This window comes from Gymnogyps californianus, chromosome 22 (genome assembly GCF_018139145.2).
Source record: "Gymnogyps californianus isolate 813 chromosome 22, ASM1813914v2, whole genome shotgun sequence".
NCBI classification, from domain to species: domain Eukaryota; kingdom Metazoa; phylum Chordata; class Aves; order Accipitriformes; family Cathartidae; genus Gymnogyps; species Gymnogyps californianus.
In genome coordinates, this window is record NC_059492.1 from 6,360,396 (window position 1) to 6,383,235 (window position 22,840).

Sequence of the window (22,840 nt, forward strand, 5' to 3'; positions counted from 1 at the left end):
TAATAAGTCTTGGGCTCTAATAACCTAATCACAAGGATTTGGGAAAGGAGGCAATGAATTTGTTTGTTTCCTACTAGCCACAGGTGATATTAAAGTGAAGAAAGAAAAATTAATCCCCTTTTCTGATTTGTCTTATAAAAGATATGCAAATAGTATTAGGGGCTGATCAAAATGCCAGTGATTACTGGGTTGCTAAGAGTGAATACTAAAGCAGTCCCTCTGGAAAGCAATGCTATTGTGGCTCATAAGTGCCAGTTGTGAAGATGTCTTCCGCTGTTAGATAGCAAACTGCGGTAGGTTGGAATTATTTTTAAGGTCATCCATGGAAGTACGTTGGTCCCATCAGGAGAATTTGACTGAGGGATGCAGGATGTGGCCTTGGTTAGGACAGTTTGGGCAGACTGGGATGCTAAACACAGTAGGTGTGAGCTGAGCTCCTTCAGAGAAGTGCAGAACAATGCTTGAAGGAGCGGGGATGCAGTCTCTGACCCAAAGATGTTAACTTGGCTTGATAGATACCATGTTGTGAGCTAAGCTGTGGGGATTACTTCTCTGTGCTGTCTGCTGTCATGAGTGGGAGGTGGGAGAGTGTGGTGTCTCCATGGCATTTTGCAGACAGAAGGCAGCAGTCTGAGGCAGCAACGCATGGGAGGCAGCGCTTAGGGAGCCCAAACTCTGGGCTCTGGTGGAAAGGAGGAACTGGACTTTGAAACAGGCTTTCATGGCTACGAGACCTCCATCCTGTGCTGCAGACCCGGCTGCGTGGGACTGCTTTGCAGCTGCTGCCAAGAAGCCATGCATAGCTCCACAGCAGAGCTGCAACTGCTCCAGAGCTCAGCTCATTCACAGTAACTCGTTCAACCACTGTACCTTGTTTGTGCGTGAGAAACCTAAGGGAAAGGTAAAATGGCGGAGGAGTAGGAGGGCCTGGAAGAGATAAGCAGGAGGTGTGTAAAGGAGGAAGGTATCAATAATGTGTTGGTGGATCGTAAACTGGAGGAGCATGTGGCAAGTGTGGTTGTGAAGAGCGCGTTGAATCGGGTTCCTCGCTGCGCTGTGTGCGGAGCTAGCGTGGTTTGCGAGGCGGGTGTCAGCCATCCCTGCCTTCCTGACCTCCGGAAATCCTGCTGCGTGGGAGAGAACCTGTCATCTCATGTTTGCAAGTGCTTTTCAGTTTAATACATTTTAATCAGAAAATTAATCAGGAAACACCAGTTCAGCAAGATAATTGAACAATGAAGAGACACGATAATTACTGTTTAGTCTAATTAACTTTGTTAAGTCTTTATTGGGAACAGAGACTTCCTGAGTGAAACTTATTAAATGGTTCTCCCTGGAAAACAGAATCCCCATCAAAAAGCCTTTGTTCCTCCTGCTGTTCGTTAGGAATTGGGTGTGTGTCTTTAAATCATGATTAGGGAAGCCAGCAGGTGGGTTTTGGGAAAACTGTGAGTTACCTTTCAGTCCAATCTCCTACATCTTCAATTCATTTACATCTCTTTAATCCATTGCTCTCCTCGCTTCTTCCCAGGTAGGCAGGATTTGATTGCCAACAAAACCTACAGGGCTGTGCAGCCCTACAGTGCTGCATCCACGTGTATCCACGTTCGGCTTTGTTTCCATCTCTCATCTTCGGGTGTGTGGAAAATGCACAAGAGATTGGGGATTATCAGCAAAGAAAGGCTGAGAGGCTTTTCTTTGCCGCGGTAAATACATATAAAAGCACCAAAGTCTTTGGTAGGGCTCTAACAGGACGGAGCTGCTGGGAAGCCTCCAGCACTTGATGGGCACATCAAGGGGATACGTCGTCCTGCGGGTTGGGATCACAGGGTCTGGGGAAGGCCAGGTCTGAGACGGAGAGGTGTCAGGGTAATTGGGCATTGTTGGAGCCATGATGTTACTACTGAGTATTTGCGTAGGGCCAGAAAATTTAACCTTGGTGAAAAGCCTTCAGGAACGAAACCTGCCTTCGTGTCTGTTTTGTGCTCCTTGGCTCTGACCTCTGTCCTTGCAGGCTCTCGGAGGACTCAAATAAATAAGCTGTGTTCGTTGAAGAATATTAATGGGCATAAGGAGCAGCGTATGCCTGGGCACAAATTAGCACGAAAGAGTTGGTCCAGTCTCTCCTCTGGTTTTGCTTTGCTTTGCTTTCCTGGTAAGGGCATAGCATTAAATATTTATAATTTCAGAATGGAGGATTAAAAATAAATATTGAAATGAACTTCATTGGCTTTTGATCTGCTGAGAGTGCCCTTTGGCTGGCCACAGTCCAGTAAGCAACTGACCCACCGGTAGCTCGTGCATTATTCATATTAGGTTAGGTCAGGAAGATGAGAGAGACTCAGGATATCGACCCTTTAGGAGAAGCATGAAGGAATGTGATTTAATAATCTGTGGCTCATGGGGTTATCTTCCCGAGGCAGCGAGCTGTGAACCGGGGGAACTCAGGAGCTTACATGTTGCTCTTAGTTTCAGTTATGCCAAACCTGAGACATCCTTTTATAGCCAAGGCACTTACGTCCATGTAGCTGGGCAGAATCTAGCTTCCCTGGGGACAGGAGTGCCTAAAACAAGCTGCAATCCCTTGGCTATTTAAGGTGAGGCTGTTTTGTTTTCTGTCAGTACTAATTGTAAACCATAGAAATACTTTTACAATAGAGCAGGTCTGCCTTTTCCAAAATCCAGGTATTTTAATGAGCAGTTTTTAATGAGAAAAATGCTGTGAAAGAATGTTTTGCTACTTCTCTGTTTCTCACAAGCTCAATGAGCGTAAGAATATCTCAGGCTGTACCCAATGTGCTCTGCCTCAATTCAGACCTTAATGTTTTCATTACAACTAGGGTACAGGATTGCTCCCCACAAATCCTGTTATCTCCTACAGTTAATTTGTGCAACTAATAGCCTGAGTGTTTTGAATTTCTTGTCAGTGAATGGCGTTGTAATTAAATTTCTAATTTATTTGGTCCAGTTTATAATTAAAATAAGTACTCTCTCACTTATCGGTTGTACGTTGCTCTTGGGTTTTTCCACCCATGTCCTGCTTTTGAGGCTGCAAAGCAGTCTGCGTTGTATTCAGCCCCGAAGTGCAAGGGAGACAACTTCATTACTCGTCCTTTTTTCTGGGTCACCCAGTGGCGGTCGTTGTTTTGTTGCGCTGAAGCACCGCGTATTTTCATGACTCAAGACGTGGGTCTGTTGGGAGAAAGCGTTCTTGGAGAGTGCAGCCTAACAGCCTTGCCTACTTGTTTATTTTCTTCTTTCTCCTCTCTTTCAGTTAATTATTGTGTAAACACTGCTGGTTACTGTAGGATTGCTTTATGGATCTGGCAGCAGCATTCGCCTTTCACCAGGGAGAGGCAGCTAATGGTTTTTCTAGAGGGGCAACTCTTGAGAAACCTTCTGATTTGATTTTTTCCTCCCATCGTCTCCTGTGGCATCATATAGAAAATAAAATTGCTAGAGCTTTAAAACACTTCCCTGGCTGAACAAGGGAGTTAATTATTATTTAAGAGGGACAATTGGGCAAGGTTAAAAGCTGTGAAATAAAAGAGAGGAAAAACTAAAAAAGTTGAAATTGCAAAGAGGGGGGGAAGGAAAGAGACGATACTTTTCTACAGCGTGGTATTTATACAGAGCAATATTTGCAGTTTCAAGGTGGAAGAAAAGTGGAATAATCCTTTTTCATTTCCTTTCCTGCAACCCTTCCAAGACAAGTAAATTGCTATTTTCTCCTTCAGAAGGAGAGACAGGAACTGGTGAACCCACTAGTTTTGTTTCAGCCCAGTTTGGTGGCCATGCAAATGATTCGACTCACTATGCCTTGAAGATATATGCCATTAACCTTTGTGAAGCCGACTGTGGTGGTCTGCAAATCACGTTTTAAAATTGTTCTTTGCTGTGCTGCCCTAAAAAGTAAAATCCCTGTGGCAGCAACTGTCTTTTGTCTTGCGCCTGTACAGCAAACAGCATGGCACATGGAATTCAAGAGCATGATGGAAAGGGCAGGGGATTCCTTAGGCACCAGCACAAAGCAAGTAATTAAGAATATCATAAAGCCTTAATAGGGACTTCAGCCTGTCCTTCAGGGTGGTTTTGCCCCTGTAGACAGTCATCGTTTGGCTGTGCTTAGAAAACCCCAAAGACAAAGATAGTTGCACTGTGCTGGGTCTGCTCCCCAAATCTCGTCCCACACCTTCCTTCCTTACTCGACACTGATGCAGAACTGAAGTTGTATATGGGTACACGGGCCTTGCTCTAGCAAAGAGCATGGGAATATTTTTACCAACAAAGACTATTCCTTCCTGAACTCCCAAAGCCTTTGTGTTTATGCTGTGACATATGAGATTTGCCTCACCTCACTGTTCAGAGCCACAAATACTTTTACTGCTCAATAGGTAGCAAGTCACAGTCTGCGGAAAAACTTGCACCATGCTGCTCAGTTTTATCCTGTACCCTGCAGAACAGCTTTTTCACAGCTACTTGTGCAGCCTATTTCTTTTGTCATAAAACTTCTAGTGCTGTGCCTCCAGCACTCACCTACATGTCTAATTTCACTTCACCGTAACAGGCAGCCTACAGAATCTTAAATAAATGCTTGTTGGTCATTAAAGCCGTATTTACAGAGACTTAACAGCTCTGTAATAGGCATAGAACTTGCTCTGCAGAATTGTTAATGCATAAATATACCAGAATAAGCAGCTGGTAGTTAAAAGCTTTGTAATGTATGGAAAGCTGTAATTTGCTGATTAACAATGGTTGATTGCAATTGTATTGCAGTATCTATTTCCTAGCATCACCAGAAACCTGACCCATCTCCAAAAGGGCCAAGTGAAAGGAAAACACTTAGAGGTGCAGGAGAATGACCAGTAGCTGGAAGAGTTTTGACCCCTAATGCTGGATTGTTTTTGGTGGAGATGAGTCTTTGCAGTGCTGCAAGCCAGCTGTGGCAGGAGCTGGTGTAGGTCAGTGTGCGTCTCCTGTCAAGCGCGGCTTTGCACCAGCTGAAGATCTGCTTCTTTATTGCTAAAGCTCGAATTCATGGAAAGCCAACAGAAGCCATGCTTTCTTTTCTATTCTCACTAGTTTTCCACTCCTAATTTGTTGGAGTTCCTCAGCAAGTCACTTCACCCCCATCTGTCTCTTCCTTCTGGGCTTTGCCTTTCAAGGTTGCTGGCATTTCAGGATGCTGTTTGCTCAGAACCTGGTGTATGTGAAACTGTATTTTTTCTGAAGCTTCCATGTACCTCTGCAGTATAGATTAGTATGCTAATACCACTGAACTCTTTCTAATTGATGGGATTTCAGTAGGATGTAGGTTTACCTTTTGCATGAACATCCCTTTCACCCAAAGGTGTCTTCAGAGTCTTTTACTCTTTATTTTAAATTATATTATGTCCCTGTTTGAAAAAAGAGAAGGCAGGGGGGAAAAGAGGAGTCAGGAACATAAATTAAGCCTTCAAATGCATGTGCAGTTCTCTGTGACACAAACTTTGCTCTTGGGGTTTATGATGCTAATAAAATACTATTCACTGCTAACAGCTCTTTCCTTCCTAGCCTCACAAACTGAGACAAATAAGTGCATGTATTGAAGGAGTTCACATTTTATGTCTCTTTGCATCAATATGGCCCTGCTTTATTGACATTTTTAGGTAGAAACTGGCTAGTCATGCCTGGACTATATTAACTATTATTTATTATTTGGACTGAGGACCCAAGCCCTCCTTGTTCTAGGTGGTTGTACATACAAATCAAAACTATTTGTATTCCAAAGAGCCTCTAAATATTATGAGAGACAAGAACTAAGTAAGATAAAAAGACTAAGAAGCAGTGAGCCAGTTTGTGTAATACGTGATGGGGATCAGCATGCACAGCCGCCGTCAGCGTTGGCCTCAGACTGTGATGGGGAAACATTAGGCAAGGGTTTGTGGCAGGTTCCCGCGTGTAGAGGAGGTGGCACGGAGGTTCCTGCAGGAGAGCCTGACCCGCAGGCGTTAGTGAGGAAACCACAGTAAATGGCCCACTGTGTCCCAAAGTAACCACTCGACCAAAAGGCTTGTATTTCTGGACTCTCCCTTGTATGCTCTTAGATTTAAACTGTCAGGTACTTACAAAGCCAGTTATTTTAAGTGATCAGCAATAATAATTTTTTGTCGTCTTTAAAGTAAATCGTGTTAGGAACTGCCTGAGCAGGACAGCATAAATAATTAGAGTCAGAATCCTGGACACTTGCCCTTGCTGGCTCCAGCACAGCTTATGAATTACAGAGCTACTATTCCTGATGAAACATTTTTTTCTTGCAAAATCTGGAGTGACCTGGTTGGGAGACCACTAATGGTGACTTAATCATGGTGCTTTGGTACCTTGCTGAGGGCATCCAGGCAAGATCGAAGTGAGTCCCAGACAAATTGTCCAGGAGAGAGAGCAGAGAGTCAAGAGTCAAGCCCCGTATCTTAGAAGATATGGTTTTAAAGACTAGTGATATTAGTCTAGATTTTGCATTGGAATCCGTGATCTCTGTAAGCCAAGTTCTTCCAACTTTTTAGAGAACTTCATATGACTTTGTCATACATGTAATAATGCTTTCTTCTTGTTTTCTTGCCCAGCTTCTTGCTGACCTGGAATAATGACACATGCCTCTGATCCAGAGATTCGTGTACGGAGCCATTTGGGGAAACCACAGTGGAAACCCGATGCAGAAATCAGCCCTCAAAATGGAATTAACCTTTAGGAAGATCTCGTAAGTGGTTTGTACCCTTCAAGGTATTCTGTGAATCATAGACAATACGACTAGGCTAATTTAAGCATTTGTCACATAGATAAGGAAGAGTCAAATTCAGTTCTCAGTCCTATGGTTGCAGGGAGAGGGGAGGGTAAACCTGTGGAAGGTCTGCCTTCCCATCTTGTTGACTTTCCTGGATTTCACCTCGGTACTGCTCTGATGGAGACAGCCCCAGCTCCACTGAGAGTCGGGGAGTGGGTCTGTCCCAGCAGGAGTGCTTGAGTTGGCCTGTAGCATGCAATTTCCTTATGCCTGGGAAATCTCTGCAATTAATTTGCTCTCTTTTTAGGACCTAGACTTGTTTCTAAAAATAGAGCTTTATTCTTCATGTTCACTTCCTAAAGGACAATGACAGGAGAGAGAGGGAGAAAATGCCATAAACTGGGACATTTTGTTACCACATTCACTGCACATCTGGGAGCTCTTTTGGTACATAATTGCTACATAATGCTGTTCACAAGCTATAGCCTCGTCTATGTCCTCTTGGAAGCTGTTGTTGTAATGCTGTAGCCCCTGCTTTGGAAATTGAGCGTGACCTATTGGTCAGGCATATGGCTCACAAAGCGGAAAACTCTTGGTTCCTTCTCTTTGCTCTGTAAGATCTCGGCTAGGCTACTGCTGTGCTAGTCTTTGAGACTCTAAAAGCCTCATTGCTCCCAAATCCACTGCTGAGGGAAGTGCATTGTTTGAGTCCTGAAGATAATTCTGTGGTGAGACCGAATGTGTAGCTCTCTGCAAGGCTGTGACACTGGGAATCAGGGGGGAAGCTCCTCTGTATAACTGTATTTTCTCCGTTGTAAACATCAGCTTATAACAAAGTAGAGAAATTATTCCATTGGTTTTGTTATTTAAGGAAGGAAATCTGACCACAGAAATGTGTTATCCAGCAACCTGGATATGATTAAGAAACAGCCACTGTGCTATGTGTTCCCTTTCTTCTCTTGCAGCAAAAGAAAAAAAAAAACCAATTCAAAACGTTTTGTTGAATTTCCTAACTTTTTAAAATGCAGTTTAAACAGAACTTTTAGGGGAAAAAGCTGGTTAAGATGCTTCCCTACCTTTCCTTGGGATTGTGTACGTCTTAACTAGTTAATCCCAAAATTTTGGGGACCTTCATCCAAAAGGTGGGGAAGACATGCCAGTTCTGGGGATAACTGCATGCAGCATTTGCTCCCCTTGCCAGTGGCAGGGAGACATGGCATATTTTGGACATACAGTGTCTGATAATGGATGAATGCAAGTTTAAAGCAAAGATGATTGGGTAAACTTCTACCGTCTTAACTTGGAAGTGGTGTCTGTCCATGCCACATGGTGAAGATGATAAATTGCAGTGAATTTGTGATCTGGAGCCATCAAATTTCCTCCCTGTCTTTCTTAACCTTGGGACAAATTAAATCAAATTCTGCTGTGAAGCCTAAAGACATAAAATTTGTTAGCTGTAACAGTATATTCTGCCAAGCAGTCAGAACTCCCTAGTATTAATTACTTTATTCAGTAAGTTAAACAAATGATGTGATATCTGGATTCGGGGGGAAGCCACCCAGGAGTATATAAAGGATGCAAAGACATTCCTGTCAGTGAACATCCAAACTCTAGTTGCTAATCTGCTGTGGAGAGCAATAATCTGTTCTAAAGCTGCCTCCATTCCTGAGCAACATCTTATCAAGTATGAACATCATTAGTAGGACTTCTTGAACAATGCATCAAAATAATAACCACTTGTGTGCTGAGTGGGGTGGCTGCTGGAGGTCCTTTCCATTAGCTCTCATCTTCTGGGGCGAGCAGCACTAGCTGAAGGTGGTGCCCCCTCATCCCAGCCTGAAGACTGCTTGTCTTTGCTCCCCAGCTGCGATTAGTTTCCCACAGCTCTGCAAACAGAAAGAAATGTATGAATGTCTCCTCATCTGCTCCAGATACAGCCAGGTGGGTCCAAAGCACCCTAATGCATAGGTTAAGGTAATCCATCCTGCTGTTGGCAGTGGACTGGAGATCCCGTATCTGATTTCTTTCATAGGCAAAGCTGTGAAGATTGTTTTTCCCTAAAAAAAAAAAGTGTCTTTCAAAGAGAGCCAGGTCTAGGCTGGGAGGCACTAGCTGATGGAGAGTCTACCATTCCCAGGTTGTACCAATGATTCATTACTCCATTTAAAAGAAGGCAAGCATTATTTTGAATTCAAATTTGGCTGCCTTTAATTTCCACTAAGAGATTCTCTCTATGCTCATCTCTGCTAGATTAAAGAGCCCTCAGTATCTGATAGTTTCTTCCTGTGAAAGTGCTTGTGCACTATAATCAAATTATCTTTTGAATTTCTTCCTGATAAGTTAAAGAGATTAATCTTTTCACAGTCTTCATTCTGAGGCATTTGTTTCCATGAGTCTGAGTCACTCATACGCCTTCTCAGCGCCCCATCTCCAGATTTGTGTCTTGCAACAATACGCGGATACTGCAAATAGGTGTAGTGCCATTAAACTGAGCTCAGCCATAGCCCACGGCCCAGGGTTTTGGTTCAGGTACCGTGCCGATTCTCCATGCTGGCTCAGGCAGGTCAGGAACACGCCTGGGACATCACACCAGTGCAAAACTAGTCAGAGAACCCAACTGCCCGCACCTGGCTACTGGGGGGAAATCCTGTAAGAAGCAGTTGTAGTGCTTGAAACCAAATTTCGTTTGCAGCAACACCTTTCTAATGCAAAGCTGTTATTAATGAATCTGGGGGAAACCAGCCAGAGCGCTCCTCATAAGTCTTGATTTGAAATGCTTTTTCACTGTTCCTATGTCTCAGTTCAACTTCGATCTGTCACTTTTTTTTTTTCCCTCCCCTATTTCTTTCCTTTCTGATGAAAGATGGAGAACAGCTACTGTGAAAAAGGTGCTAAATAGGCACCTGATTTATTATCTTTATTATTTTACTGAAGCAGCCATGTTTGGTATTATCCTCTAGGCAGTCGGGCATGTTTGTATTCAGTCCAGTGCCATCAGATCTGTCCTGCACCAGGACCTGGGTGTTTCTGTTCCCAGGGTGCTCTTCAGCCTAGTTGCTGGGATGACCGTTTTGTCCAGCTTATTAAATCCAAAGCAAAGCTTTCAAAGATCTTTAAGAACTTTTTTTTATGAAGACCATATTAAAAGGGCTAAGAAGTGTGGCTATTTTTAGAAAAAATCAAGTATTAAAACGCAAAGCAGGAAGGAGAGGTGAGGTGGACAGGGAAGTTGCTCTGGCAGTACAACACTCAGCTCATTAGCTCTCTCTGTCCTAAGCAGCATTGCACACTTGCTCTGGTGCATAAACTTAATTTATACAGTAAAAAAGCACGGTGAGAGTTTAAAAAAAATATGCAAAAGCTCAATCCTGCCAGATGCTGAGTGCTTTCTTGTGAAGCGCTGAGTTGGCAGAAGTCAGAACTGCTCAGCACCTCTCAAAACACTCCTCCTCCTCTTGCTTTATTGTCACTTAGTCTGCAGAGCTGCCCATAAAACAGCATAGGAGATTTCCAATAAAATGGAAGTCATGTCCAAGTGTTAAAATACGGATATTTCACTGTACAGAGTCATTCCAGGGGTGAAATGCTAATTTGTCATCAATCCTATGGAGAAGGGAAAAAAGATGTTATGGTAGAGGAATACAGAGCTCCTACACCCAGAAGGATGGAGATGAAAAATGGCAGAGGGAATAGTGTTAGCCCAAGAGATACACCCATGAAACATCCCTTCGTTGCTGCCCCAGCTCCGCTCTCGCTCATTGCTGTCCCATGAACACAGACTCCGGTGGTTGTGTCAGCATCGGTCTGCGAGTGAACAGGCTTTCAAAGGAGCATGTAGACCTTAAAGTCATCACTCAAAATTACTGCCATGCATTCTGGCCCAACGCTTCCTGGCCTTATTTGTAATACAGGGCAGCAGACAGCATCTCCTTGGAGGTTTTAAAGCTGAAAGTAAACTGTAGTACATAATGTTGCAGCATACATAAGGCGATGCAAAAGTGAGGGGGGTGGTCACTGCCAGCTCCCCCTGTACCTGCCTGGTAAGAGGTAATCTCCTTCCAAAGGGTTATTCATGTCTCAGATGGTCCTGGGGATATACAGCACGTGGTAGATGACTGTCCAGCTCTCCCGGGAACAGTACATGGTGGATAGAAAGCGCTTCTGGGCAAAAGCTGCCTTCTACTCTGAATATGATCCAGGACTTGCATAACATGGCCTTGATCTTTGCTGTAAGCTCAAATCCTGATCAATAGTAATAATTAACAGTAACAAATACAGAAGCAGAGATCAGAGCCTTACAGTTATGTGACTCAGGTTTGCGGGTGCTTTACTAGCACAAGGCCATGCAATACTACTGCAATTATTTGCATGAGGACTGCAAAACTGTGGCTGCCGTGACCTACAGAAGCTCTCTGCTCATTCCAAGAGCCATTGGCTCAGCTTCTCGCGGAACAGGACTGCCTGGAAAGGCTGGAGCATCAGTGAATGCAATCACGACTGAGGTGGAGGCTGAATCAGGAGAATAATTTCCTTTTTAAACCAGAAGTTAAGCAGCAAGTTGAGTTTTACAGAGTCCCACAGTCCTTCAGAAGGCACCTCGTGCCTATAAACAAGCACCCCCATCTCTCCAGTACACCATAAAATCCTTCAGTAACTATCATCATGACAACTATAAACCTGTTGTTTCCATTCTCTGTGATTTATTGAGCTGGTGGAAAAGGTGGGGCTGCTGTTTTATTGGTATGATCAAGTGTTTGCAGAGGGAAAATACAATCTGCATTCCTCCAAGGATACTTTTATACATTGAACCATGAATACATTTCCTTTCCCATTAGCAATTTAACATTGTAGGAAACAGAAACATTCTTCAAAGTGAATTTTTTTTTTAAGTTGTATAAATTCCTGGCTCTATGGGAGTGAATGTAAGAGCCCTTGCAGCCATGGGAAAGCTAGCACTGGAGCCTTCCCCAAACAGGGTATCCCTGGGTTTTATTTTTCTCAGACAATTTTGAAAGTTTGATTTTTCATTCCTAATTGGGATGAAGCCACGCTGCAGAATGCCAGAAGCCTCCACAATGCAGCATTTCCTTCTCTGGGCAGCTCTGATAGAGATAATCACCTGTCCTGCACTCCTGAGATGTTGACCACGTGCCTGTGATAATGGTGAACAGGGGGAGTCGAGCAGCCACGCGTGTACCGGACAACTGAGGAAAGAGGACTTTGGTCCAGAGAGAAACGAGGATGAAGGAAAACGAGTCCTTTGTGTCTCTTGTGCGCTGGATCAGCCGGGTGCACACAGAGAGGAGATAAATGATGCATGGGGCTAGCAGGGATTTTAGCCTTGCATTATCTGGCCATTTCTCTGTGTTAAATACTTTTCATTGTTTTCTGCTGAGTTAAAGGTCTATACAGGTACTCTGGAGATACTGTATTTAATAGTTGCAAATGTGTAATCGAATACAATTAATAATAATAATTGGAGTAACCAGCACGCTGTTATAATTAACCTAAATGTTTCTTACTAATTAGAACAACTACAGTTCAGAATCATTCGCAGGCTAGAAGTGCTTTATATTGGGAAAAACAAGCTGGCCTCAATCAGTGGCACACGTCGGTGTTAACATAGCAATGTCCAAGAGCAGATATTATTTTATCATTATATTTCTTTGCATTTTCTGGGAATATTAGAGCTGGAAGGACATAAGGAAAATGTTTTGTGGCCACAGCAAGGGGTTAACTGTGCTCTGTTCTCAGTTCTGGGAAAGAGGTGAGCTGAGAAATGGATGGCAGGAGGTGGTCAGTGCTGGGTTTCAGAGCCAGCCCTGGGAGAGGGATTGAGCTGGGAACCTGCGGTGTCCTGTGAGCCGTTTAGAGGGGTGTCCCTTTCAAAACCTGTCGGATGCTGACAACTCTCTCATCACTGCAAGATGCTGACTGCCCCGTACGTTGTGTGTGCCTGCCTGCTAGATCTGCCTGCTTACCATTCCCAAATGTTGTAAGTTTATCTTTTTTATTGGAATGTTTGCCTCTCTTGGATCACAAGCTGTGTGACCTTTCTTCAACACAGATGTCACCTGGTCACGCTTCCAGCAAAGACAATGTGTCTAGATCCGTTTGATTAAATGATCTAGGATCTCTCTGCTAAGGACACTCATAAAACTTCCTCCATCTTACATCTTGTGTTGTCATTTATACTGCTGCAAAATGAATATGAAACACTTCCGTGAAAGTTAAATGAGAATTTCTTCTTGAGAGTTTATTTCTGATTTATGCACTGATATAAATTGTTGGGGAATGTGCAAAGCAGAATAAAACTAGGCCCAAAGCGTTTGTGGCTGTGAATCCCCATGTCACAGAAACGCCACTGTGACACCCTTGTCCACCAATGTGGGACGTATGAGAAAGTGGCTCACTGAAGGACTGAATTTTGTGATTGATGGCAGCTCGGACGGTGTTTGATGTTAAGCACTGTTCAAGTGCTTTGCTGGACCGGAGCCAAGGAGCTGATTTTTGCAGCCTTGCTCCTGTGCAGTGTCCTTAGCCATGCTCGCTCAGCCCCATGGCACCCAGCCAGTGAATCACCAGAGAAAGTGCTACCTGGGCAAGCAGTGCTTTGCAAGAGTGGCATCGGAAGTCACAGCTTCTGCACATGAAGCTCATCTCGACAATGTTCTCACATACATTAGGTCAGAAATAGATAGTGTGGGCCAGATCCTTAGCTGGCGTTACTCAGGAGAGCTCCACAGCTGGAAATGGAACTGATGGGACAGAGCCAGCTGAGGATGGCCATCTTCTGAAGAGATTCACCGTGCAGCAGGACAGCCCCCTGCAGAGTGGTCCTCCCCAAAGTAACGCCACCCATAGCCATCCCTTACCTGGTATCTCTGTGAAGTACTTACCAGTTCCCCCAGAAAAAAAACATCAGCCCCTTTCCTTCAAGGAAGAGAGACCAACTAAGGTGAGAGCAGCCCGCACTTGTACACAAAGCCCTGGGAGGCAGAGCACTGGGTAGCATGACTCAAATTGCCAGGGAAGCAGAGAGGTTGACTTCATAAGAAAATCAAAAGAGAGCGGTTAAAGGCCTTGGCAATTGGTTGCCCAAAGCAACCACGAACATGTGTCTTGCCCTGGTAGGTCTCATCAGCACAACTCAAATGTCATCTGATCCTGACAAGTGAGAGAGAGAAAAAGAAGACTGCCCTTGCTGGAAAATGAGGAGAGTGCTGCAAGGAGGGAGGGAGCAGAGGAGAATGGTCCTAGGCGGGTTGTGTCCGATTTGTATTCCTCCTCTCCCACTGTTTGTCCAATGATACTAATTTTGGGGGTTATAAAAAGTGCTAGTTTTGCAGTGGCACTGGTACTTCTCTGTGCCAGGCACTGTATAAATGCATGGGAGTAGAAAGCACTAGCCCCTGAGGTAGCTGCTGTGCAACCGCCAAAGGCTTGACGCAAGCCACTAAGCACTGATCTGGAAAGGTTTTTAGGAGATAAAGTTCAATTCCCAAATTTAACATGCACTTCTCTGTGTGATCTCTAGGCAGTTCTCTTAATCCCTTTGTGCCTTAGTTCTCCAGGCTTAAAGCATATTAGAGGTGGTTTAGGTACAGCTGATCCTGCATTAGGGGGATGGGGGCTGTATGCAATGCTCTGTGAGAACAGCCACATCAGAGGGGCAGGTGGTCTGCCTGGACTCGTACCCAGCTAAAAAGTCAGTGAGATGCCCAAGACTCTTCCATCCTTGTGTGCAGCATTCAGCGTAATGAGATGCCGTCTCTTTGCTGGCACTACCCCATTGTGTGATCATTAGGCAGTGCCCCTGCATCATCTCTCTCCATCCAGGTTTGCTCCCGCCTGTTGGATGAATCAGCAGGTCCAGCTTGCAGGCAGGTGTGCTGGGCTTGCTCTGTGCTTCCTTTCACCACACAACCATGCCTTTTTTTTTTCCACTTCCAATACATTTCAGGCTAAGGCTGAAGTGCAAATGTAAAGGAACATGCATACAGGACAGCAGGTTGAGGCACGGGGCACCCTCTCTCTTCTAGCCCATGGCCTTGTTAAATCTCCTTCACATCTCTGCGCACAGCTGAATAATGGGTATCTCTGCCATAGAAATATGTACTGCTTTCTCACTGCATTAAGCGTTGGCTTCAAGTGAATTTCTCTCACAAGCAGAACTAATAAAAGGACTAAAAACTGCCAGATTCCACTTGATAAATGGCTCAAAGGAGGACGTCTTCTAAATGCTTTTAGCATTTGTGGTGATTGATCAGGGCGGGCTTAGAAGCAGCTGACCTGTTGAGTTTTTTCAGAGGGGGAATGATGGAAGGATGATAATGCTCCTCTTTTCTTGATCACTATAATTTTTGCTTTTCTGTAGATAATGTATCCAGTGTCCAGAAATCACCACCTGTGTTTTGGAACTAGCCCAGGAATACAATTTAAATTCATGCATACTAACTATGCATCTATCTTGTTGATTTGCTATTCATATAGTAGCATACTGGGAATCAGATGACACGTGCTGCGGTCGTTGCTGTAGACATGTAGAGAGAAACAGCCTTGCCCCAAAGTGCTTTATGGTCCAGAATGAAGGTCATGCAATAGCTCGGATCAGAGCCTGGCATCAGTCGCTACAGCCTGTTCCAGCAAGGGTCTGTCTGCAGCCAGGCACTTACTCTTCATTTAAACCATGTCAGTCTCTCCTGCAAAAGCTCTGAAAGCCCATGCTCAAAGATGGATGGATTTTTGCTTAGCTGGAGCAGGTAGGAGAGGGAGCTCTGGAGCAGGGAGCCGTTCCTGCTTGGCACACCCAGCACCCATCTCTGGGTAATACAAACTGGCAAAGCTGGCAAAAGCTGCTCAGCAGCAGCCTGCCAGAGCACTGGATGAGTTGAACCGTAAAGCAGAGGAAAGGACTAAGGCTGAGGGGACAGATCCTCTGTTTGATCTTGGGCAAGTCACCTCCTTTTAAGAAAGTCATGATTTATCTCTTTTAGTAAAAATTAGGGGAATAACACTCCTCCTGTAAGTACTGAGTGCTCTGAAATCCTGGAGAGTTGCTAAATTTCCAGGTAATCTGTGCTAGCTTCTCTCAGCCAGACAAGATGAGGCAGGGATAGAGACCTGGGATCTGGTCTGCTAACTGCTGTAGTCATCCCTTAGATTTTTCTCATCAAATACATTTTCAAGCCACAGTGACAGTTGTTTTCTCTTTATCTAAATAAAAAAAAAAATTTGATTAAAAGGAGACACACTGTGACCACATCGGGAAACCTGTTCTTTTCTTGCTGAGGATTTCAGACACTTTATCTCCCTGGGGATCACAGTAAACCAGGCATGTGCTAACCCGAGTCCAGACTGTCAGGTGGAAGAATCGATGGCTCTTCCTTGAGCTGTTTGTGTAGGTGAATGCTCTCTTGTTTAATTGATGTCCTATTTATTGTTGAAGTATTGCCCTTTTCTTTTTTTCTTCTCTTCTCTATTTCTTGCTTCTCTGTCCAGGAAGCAAGATTTGGTTCAATGATAGGTCACAAGAGATTAGCAAATAAGCTGAGAACAGTTGCTCTGGAACATGTTTGAAATCAGGCAGCTCTTCCTGACCCCCATCTTGTCTCCCTCCCTCCCAGCAGCTTTCCCTGAATGCATTAGGAAACTTAGTGGACACTTTCTGGTGGTAGATTTTCCCAGAGAGTCAGCAGCACAGCTGCCTGATTTATCATTGTGTGCAGTAGATAAGAGCAATTTCATGTTATACTCTTAAACCCCTTGTTCATTTTATGAATAACTCCTGTAAGTATCACTTCAGAAGCTTATCCAGCAAAGTAAAGGGGAAGGGACACAGATGGGATGTCCAGAAAAAATTGAGACCAAATTCTGTCTGCAAGTTGGATGCCTGGGGGTATTTTTGTAAACTCATCCAGGTGGGCTGGTGCTCAGGGAGAGTAGAGCAGGCGCTGGAGCCCTGTGCCTGGCGCAAAGCCACTTTTGTAGCTTCTCTTGTTCTCTCTGTGACTCTCCAGAGCACAGAGATGTGAAGCAGAGCAGCAGCAGCAGCATGTTCTCCATTTCCAGCTGTTCCGCATCCTTGCAAAGCTCTGCAGGAGCCATTAAGGTGAGATGCAACAAGTTCATTTAGCCTTCTGCAAGCTTTGAGCAGCTGAAGTACAATCTGCCTCCTTTCAAGCTCTGCGAGAGACTGGCCCTGAGATTCCAGAGGCTTTGGATCTGTGCAGAAGATGGGCAAGAGGAAGTTTGCCCATGCCATCACCAGGGACAAAGGCTAAGAGAACTGGCCGCGTTTAAAGGCCCCAAAGGACAACCGCTGCCTGTCCTGGAGGGGCAGGAGGGGCCCCTGCTCCCAGGGGAGGCTGCCAGCAGGAAGGTGTTAATCATGGCGGGTTTGCACTCACTGGGGAGGCATTTTAATGAGCCAAGGACCTCCTGAGGGCAGCTGGTTTAAAAAAAAAAAAACAGGAATGGGAGGAACCTGTGGCACAAGGGCTGCTTCCAAGCCCAGTACAGCACAGCCCATTGGCTTCGTTTGATCCCTCTATGCCTGCCGGATCAGTCCCAGTTGTGGGTGGCTGCCGTCCCAGGTGGCCTGTGCAGAGGGTGCGTTTGCCACTACAGTGTCATTACTGGTTTGGTGCCACCCTGTCAGAGGGTGCATCCATGCTGGATCATTTCAAAACAACATGTCAATGTGTTCCAGTTCAGCTGATCCACTTGCATGTCCCAACTGAGATTAGCAACAATTAATATTGATGCACCTTCATTAAGGGGGAAGGACTCTGCTGTCTTCTACCCTCTCCTGCAACCGTCTCTCCCTGCTGGCAGAGCACTCGCTCACACAGAACGATGCTCCCAGGAAGGCTGTGGCTGACCATGCAACACTCCCAGTGATTCTTGGTGGAACGGTTCCTGTCACTAGTTGCTTGGCTACTGCCCAGAGTAGCTTACTTATCTATGCAGATTTCTACATTAAAATATGTGTATTTAATTCAAGGATCTGTGCCCTAGTGAAGCAAAGTGTAGCTCTTCCAGCTCTCTCAATTTTTAATTTTCATGATAACTTCCCTCATTCCTTGCTGAGACATAAAGCCTGCATGGTCAGCTGGGATCTTCCCACCTATTTCTGTGGCTGTGTGGACTTGTCCTGACTTCTGATCTACTCTTGAGAAAATGTTGATGCATTTACTTGCAGTTGCTGTGAACCAAATAATGTAAAGAGATCCCCTGGCCCTGTCTACTCACAGTAGTTGGTCACTGAAGCACAAGCAAAATTTCTCTTTTTAGATTTTTTTTGCACAATTAGGCTTAAGACTATTCTAAATCAGTTGAACTAGACTGAAATAAATGTGTCCAGCTGGGCTTTGGCATCAGCTGAAAACTGTCTAAGCTGGTGCAATTGCTCAGTTCCTCCTGTGCTGGGAAGGTCTGGGTTCCTTAAGGGAGGGGCTGATGCTGTGGTACCTTGGGATGGGTGGGCAGCCCGTCCATGGGGGAGAGCTGTGGAGCTGGGCAGGCTGGAGGTAAGGTTCCTGTTCCGTGTACTCTGGAAATGGTATGAAGGACTTAATATGGCTTCAGCAGGGTAAAAAACAAACGAACAAAAAAACCCAGCACTTCGAATTTGTTGAAAAGACAGAGAAATGCCTGGAGGTGAGATGGGGCTGTTGCTCACTTTGGGAAGAAGCAGTCCCTGCTATGGGTGCTGGGGTGGGCTTTGCATGCTTGTGGGTGTAGGGAGGCTGCCTGTGCCATGCTGATGGCTGCAAGCTGGGCTTGCTGTGTGGCTTGCTCAGGCTCTCCCCTGGCTCTATTTGTCCAGCTTTGCTTGGGGTGTTTTCCTGCACCTTTTTATGCCAAGTTGAGAGCACACGGGTGCTTCTTCAAGGGCCGATGAACAGGCAGATGAGTGAGAGGATATCTGTGCTGCTCTGAAAATAGCCCCTGGGTGCTCTGAGACCTCCTGCTGCTCCAGCATGGCTGAGGTCCCTGCTGGGTGGGAGCGCTGGGGTTCTGCAAAGCTGGCTAGAAAGCAAAAAGATGAATCCCCTTCCTTTCCTCTTTTAGAAAGAAAAGGAGGGAAGGAGAATATGAAGTACTGAAAAGCCTTTAAACTAACCTGGGCCAAATAATCTGAGGGATGCGTATTTTAATTCTTTTCCTCAGGTAGAATGGATGGACCCTCAGCTGGTGTTACTTGACATCTGTGCTATGTGTCTCAAACCCATGTTGTTTTTATTAAAAGACCACGTCTTGCAAGTCAGGCTCTTCAATGCCTTCTCCATGGGGTAAGCTGCGATGAGGGGCTGGGGGCATGACTCATGCACCAGTGCTGCTTATGGAATGCTGTCAGCATTTCTTTAAGATGCCACAGGCTTTAATAAGCAAGGGATTAATTATGGTTCCCATGACTGCTTGGCAGCTTCACCTTAATGCTTGAGCCTGTTAGCACATCATTAGTCAGAGGGCAGTAAAATAATGTCATGGTCCTCCCTTTCTCCCCCAGCTGCTGGCCTGTGCTTGTTACATCGGCGTGCGTGGCGGCATTAGGTGTGATTGGCGTGCGTTCCTCCGGAGGAGATGGAGGCTGTGCTCTCGGGTGGAGGGATGAGCTGTGCTCTGCGGGTCACCAGTCCTCTGCTCTAACACATGTAATTGAAGGGATTTACTCCGTTGTCCAATTTGATTACAGGCAAGCTGCTGGGTAAACAAGGAAAAGGGAAGGCTTGAGTGAGACCATACAGCTCAAATGGTTCTTTGGAGCTGATCTTAGCGACCTTGTTTATGTAGATGCAGTCACCAGTGCCTCTTGGGCACAGTCGTTGAAGGTCTCTTGCTCGTTGGAAGTGACTCATCCAGCCAGCTCTGTTGCGGTGAACCTATCTGGCAGGTTTTGTTTCCTGTTGTGGGCAAATTGGGCACTCCTTAGAGCATCAGGTTTCCAACCACCTCTTCTAGTGAGCAAGTCCTACGTTCATGACTTCACCTGAGGAACTTGGGATGACTTATCAGGCAGTTCTGACCAAAAATGGCACCTGAGGTGTTTGCCCCTTGAGGAGCTGAGTAACACGCTAATGAGCGCAAGACAGATCCTGCTGCTTCCCATCCGATGGGAATTAATCGTGCTTGTGCTGGAACAGAACCAGGCTGAAGGCTGGCTGACTTCTCATGCATTGATTAGGGCTTACGTTTCAAGAAAGTACAATCGAACTGAACTTTTCAATAAAGTTTGAGCCAGGAATGATGTATTGGTCAATGAGAACTGCACCAAGATCTCTTCCTTGAACAAGAACTGAGCTAGGGCTAAGCTGCTACACCTGGAGCAGCGTTGGTGCTGCAGTGCCCCCACCGATGCAAAGTTGGAGACACACGCAGTAGCATGGAGACTGAGTGAACCTGGCATTCACAGCCTAATTTACCTCAAATCAATGCCAAAGTATTTATCTTTGATGAACCAAATTGTTTGGCTTAGTGCTGGGACTTGGCAGCACACGCTGTTTGTGTCAGTAAAACGTCTTCCCAAGGCTGTCCTTCCTGCCTCCCCGCTGTGCGCAGGGCTTGCCTTTCTGCGCTGGGTTTTGGGTGAGGACCTCGAGCTGTCAGGCAGGGATTATCAGACTGCAGAGCCAAGGTGTCACTGCTGAACATGGGACCTGCCCCTCGTCTGTAGGCAGAGTTGCATGGCAGCAGATGCTGTGAAAGGGGAATCAGCACAACGGCTGCCAGAAGGGCCCTCCTTCGGGTTCCTTTGTCATTGGCAGACATCTAAAGAGATGCATTTAATTTAAGTAGAGGGAATGACCCTTTAAAACCAAGAGCCATACCAGTGCTTGCTCAATGGCTTATTGCCCTGAGGAGCCCTGATCGCAAGGCTCCTGCTGCACAGGCAGCTATCGGGTAGGTGAAGCCATCTGAACATAGCAGAGCTGAGCTGGACCAGTCTGCCCCTCACCGCCTTGCAAACCATTAATCAAATCCGTGCTTCAGCAATGCAGACCTGCCCACAGCCCGATTACTTATTGCTTAACAAGTGCATTAGTGTAAATCAAGAGGCATGTTTCAATTATCTAATAGAAGAATTATTGATCCACACTCTCATTCTGAATGTTCAAATGTTCCAGTAGGAGAAACAATATTTGTATATGCTATAAAAAAAATCTAAAGTGTGTTTTTATGTTTCAATTAGATTGTACTTGGCGAGCTGTTACGGGATGCTTTTGTAGAAGCAGCTGTGGCCAAACTGTGACAGGCACAGAGTCAGCTGTGGTCCACAGCCCGGGTTCTGCTGCTGGGCTGCTGGCTCTGCTTGTTGTCAGTGGATTGTGCAACAACGAGAGCACTAGATGACATTCCTCCCTTTCCGCTTAGGATGCTGTGCAGGGAAGCCCAGGGCTTCATTTTTAACTCGTCGTCCACTGAAAAGAGCAGCTGTTCCTCAAAATGCCAAATTTAGTTTCAGTGTATTAAATCAAAACGAGTTTCTTCTCCCCCTCCCTGCACTGTGGTTCTGAAAGTTGGGGAGGAGGAAGAGAATTTGTGCTTCTTGAAGACATGACAAGAGTGTAAGGAGCCTTAGGCATCTCACTGATAAAACAAACATCCTGAAGGAGAGTTAATACAAAGTGGAGTTATTCTAAACCTTCTGGCTTTTAGTCCATTGTCCTTTGGTAACTGTGTAAAATGCAATTGAAGGATGTTCCTATTTCCCTTTGATATAAAACATGAGGCTATTATAGAAACTTAAAACCCATTCCAGGCTCTTCTCAGCACTTCTTTTTAAAGCAGCTCAGTTCAGCTGTCAGTCCCTAGCTCCACTTTTAATTAAAATAGGTTTGTAGCCTTCACTGACAAGCAAACATCTACAGTAAGTTCCAAACTGTAGAGCAACCCTTTCAGCTTAAGAAGGTTGTCAAATAAAATGTCACTTGCCCCCCTCTATATTTAAGAATAAATACACAAATAAAGTTGTCACCTGGGAAGTTGTTGATAACCTTTTTTCTGGGACAGGGAGCTTAGATGAGATATAATAGCAGTTGTCTGTGTACTTCATGCAGTCCCAAAAACGTTGCTAGAGACTTTGTGGCCCTGACTTTTTTTTTTTCTCCACTGTCACACGTTGAGCATGACTTGTGAAAAGATGTCACTCTGATTTGATGAAGCCATGGGGCAGCTTGAGGGGTCCTGAGCCTTGTCAGAGCGTCAGGGACCCGCGCTGCCCTTCGCTCTGCTGCAGGATCCTGGTCCAGCAGAGCATTGCGGGTGGGGAGAGCTCAGCCTGCCTCAAAGCATACCCAGCTGGGGTGGCCCCCAAGGCATCCCCTCTGCTAGCGATGGGATGAAAAGCACACCGAAAGGTGGAAACAGCCTGTGCTGGAGAGTTTGCACAGAATATTCTCGCGGTGGGACTGTTTGAGCATTTCATTGACAGACCAGGATTTCCCTGCTGGTACAAGGCACCTGATGAACCTGTCACTGCTTTCATGTTCTGTTTATTGAATACCTGAAAAACCCTCAGAAAACAAATAAGAATAACTCAAAACAAACGCATGGCACAGAGCAGCAAAATCATGCTGCAGGTTTATTACTGTCACCGTTATTAATAAGTTTCTTTTCCTGCCCTGGCTGCTTCTTGTTGTATTTTTCAGTGTTTAAAGCTTTTGAAGTCCCCTGAAGGCCTTGGGGTTAGGGGAGGCGGATCTCTTCTCACCCTGTTTTGGGGGTCAGGCTGGATTTCTTTAAGGAAGGTTGACTTACAAATAAGCAATGTGATCACTGAACTCTTGTTACTGGGGTTAGAAACTTGGTGCTGCAGCTGGGTGTTTGGGATATATGTAATGGGAGACGCTCAGCTTCAGTGCTTGATTTGAGGGAGCTGTTGGCTAAACGTGGTCCAGCCCGAGTGCCATGCGTCTGCCAGGGCAGCTTTCCCTGCAGTGTCGGTAGGGAAGGGTGGTTGTCCCTGTTTCCCAGATGGGAACCTGTGCAGTGCAAGCCAGTGTCAAGCGTGCTGGCTCCCAGCCGATCCTCATAACATCTTCTTGTGCAAAGGGTTTGTGATTTTGATTAATATTT

General features: G+C 45.4%; 1 long non-coding RNA gene across 3 annotated transcripts in view; it reads left to right on the plus strand.

Moving 5' to 3' along the window:
• LOC127025194 (uncharacterized) overlaps positions 1-22,840 on the plus strand; it is a 142,287-nt gene that overhangs the window by 88,420 nt on the left and 31,027 nt on the right. For 2 of the 3 annotated variants that reach the window (XR_007767632.1, XR_007767631.1), the window contains exons 2-3: positions 6,603-6,736; positions 18,935-19,056. This is a non-coding gene — a long non-coding RNA (uncharacterized LOC127025194). Of the gene's footprint in view, positions 1-6,602; positions 6,737-18,934; positions 19,057-19,274; positions 21,815-22,840 lie in introns of those variants that run through there. The other variant, XR_007767630.1, reaches the window with a different exon arrangement.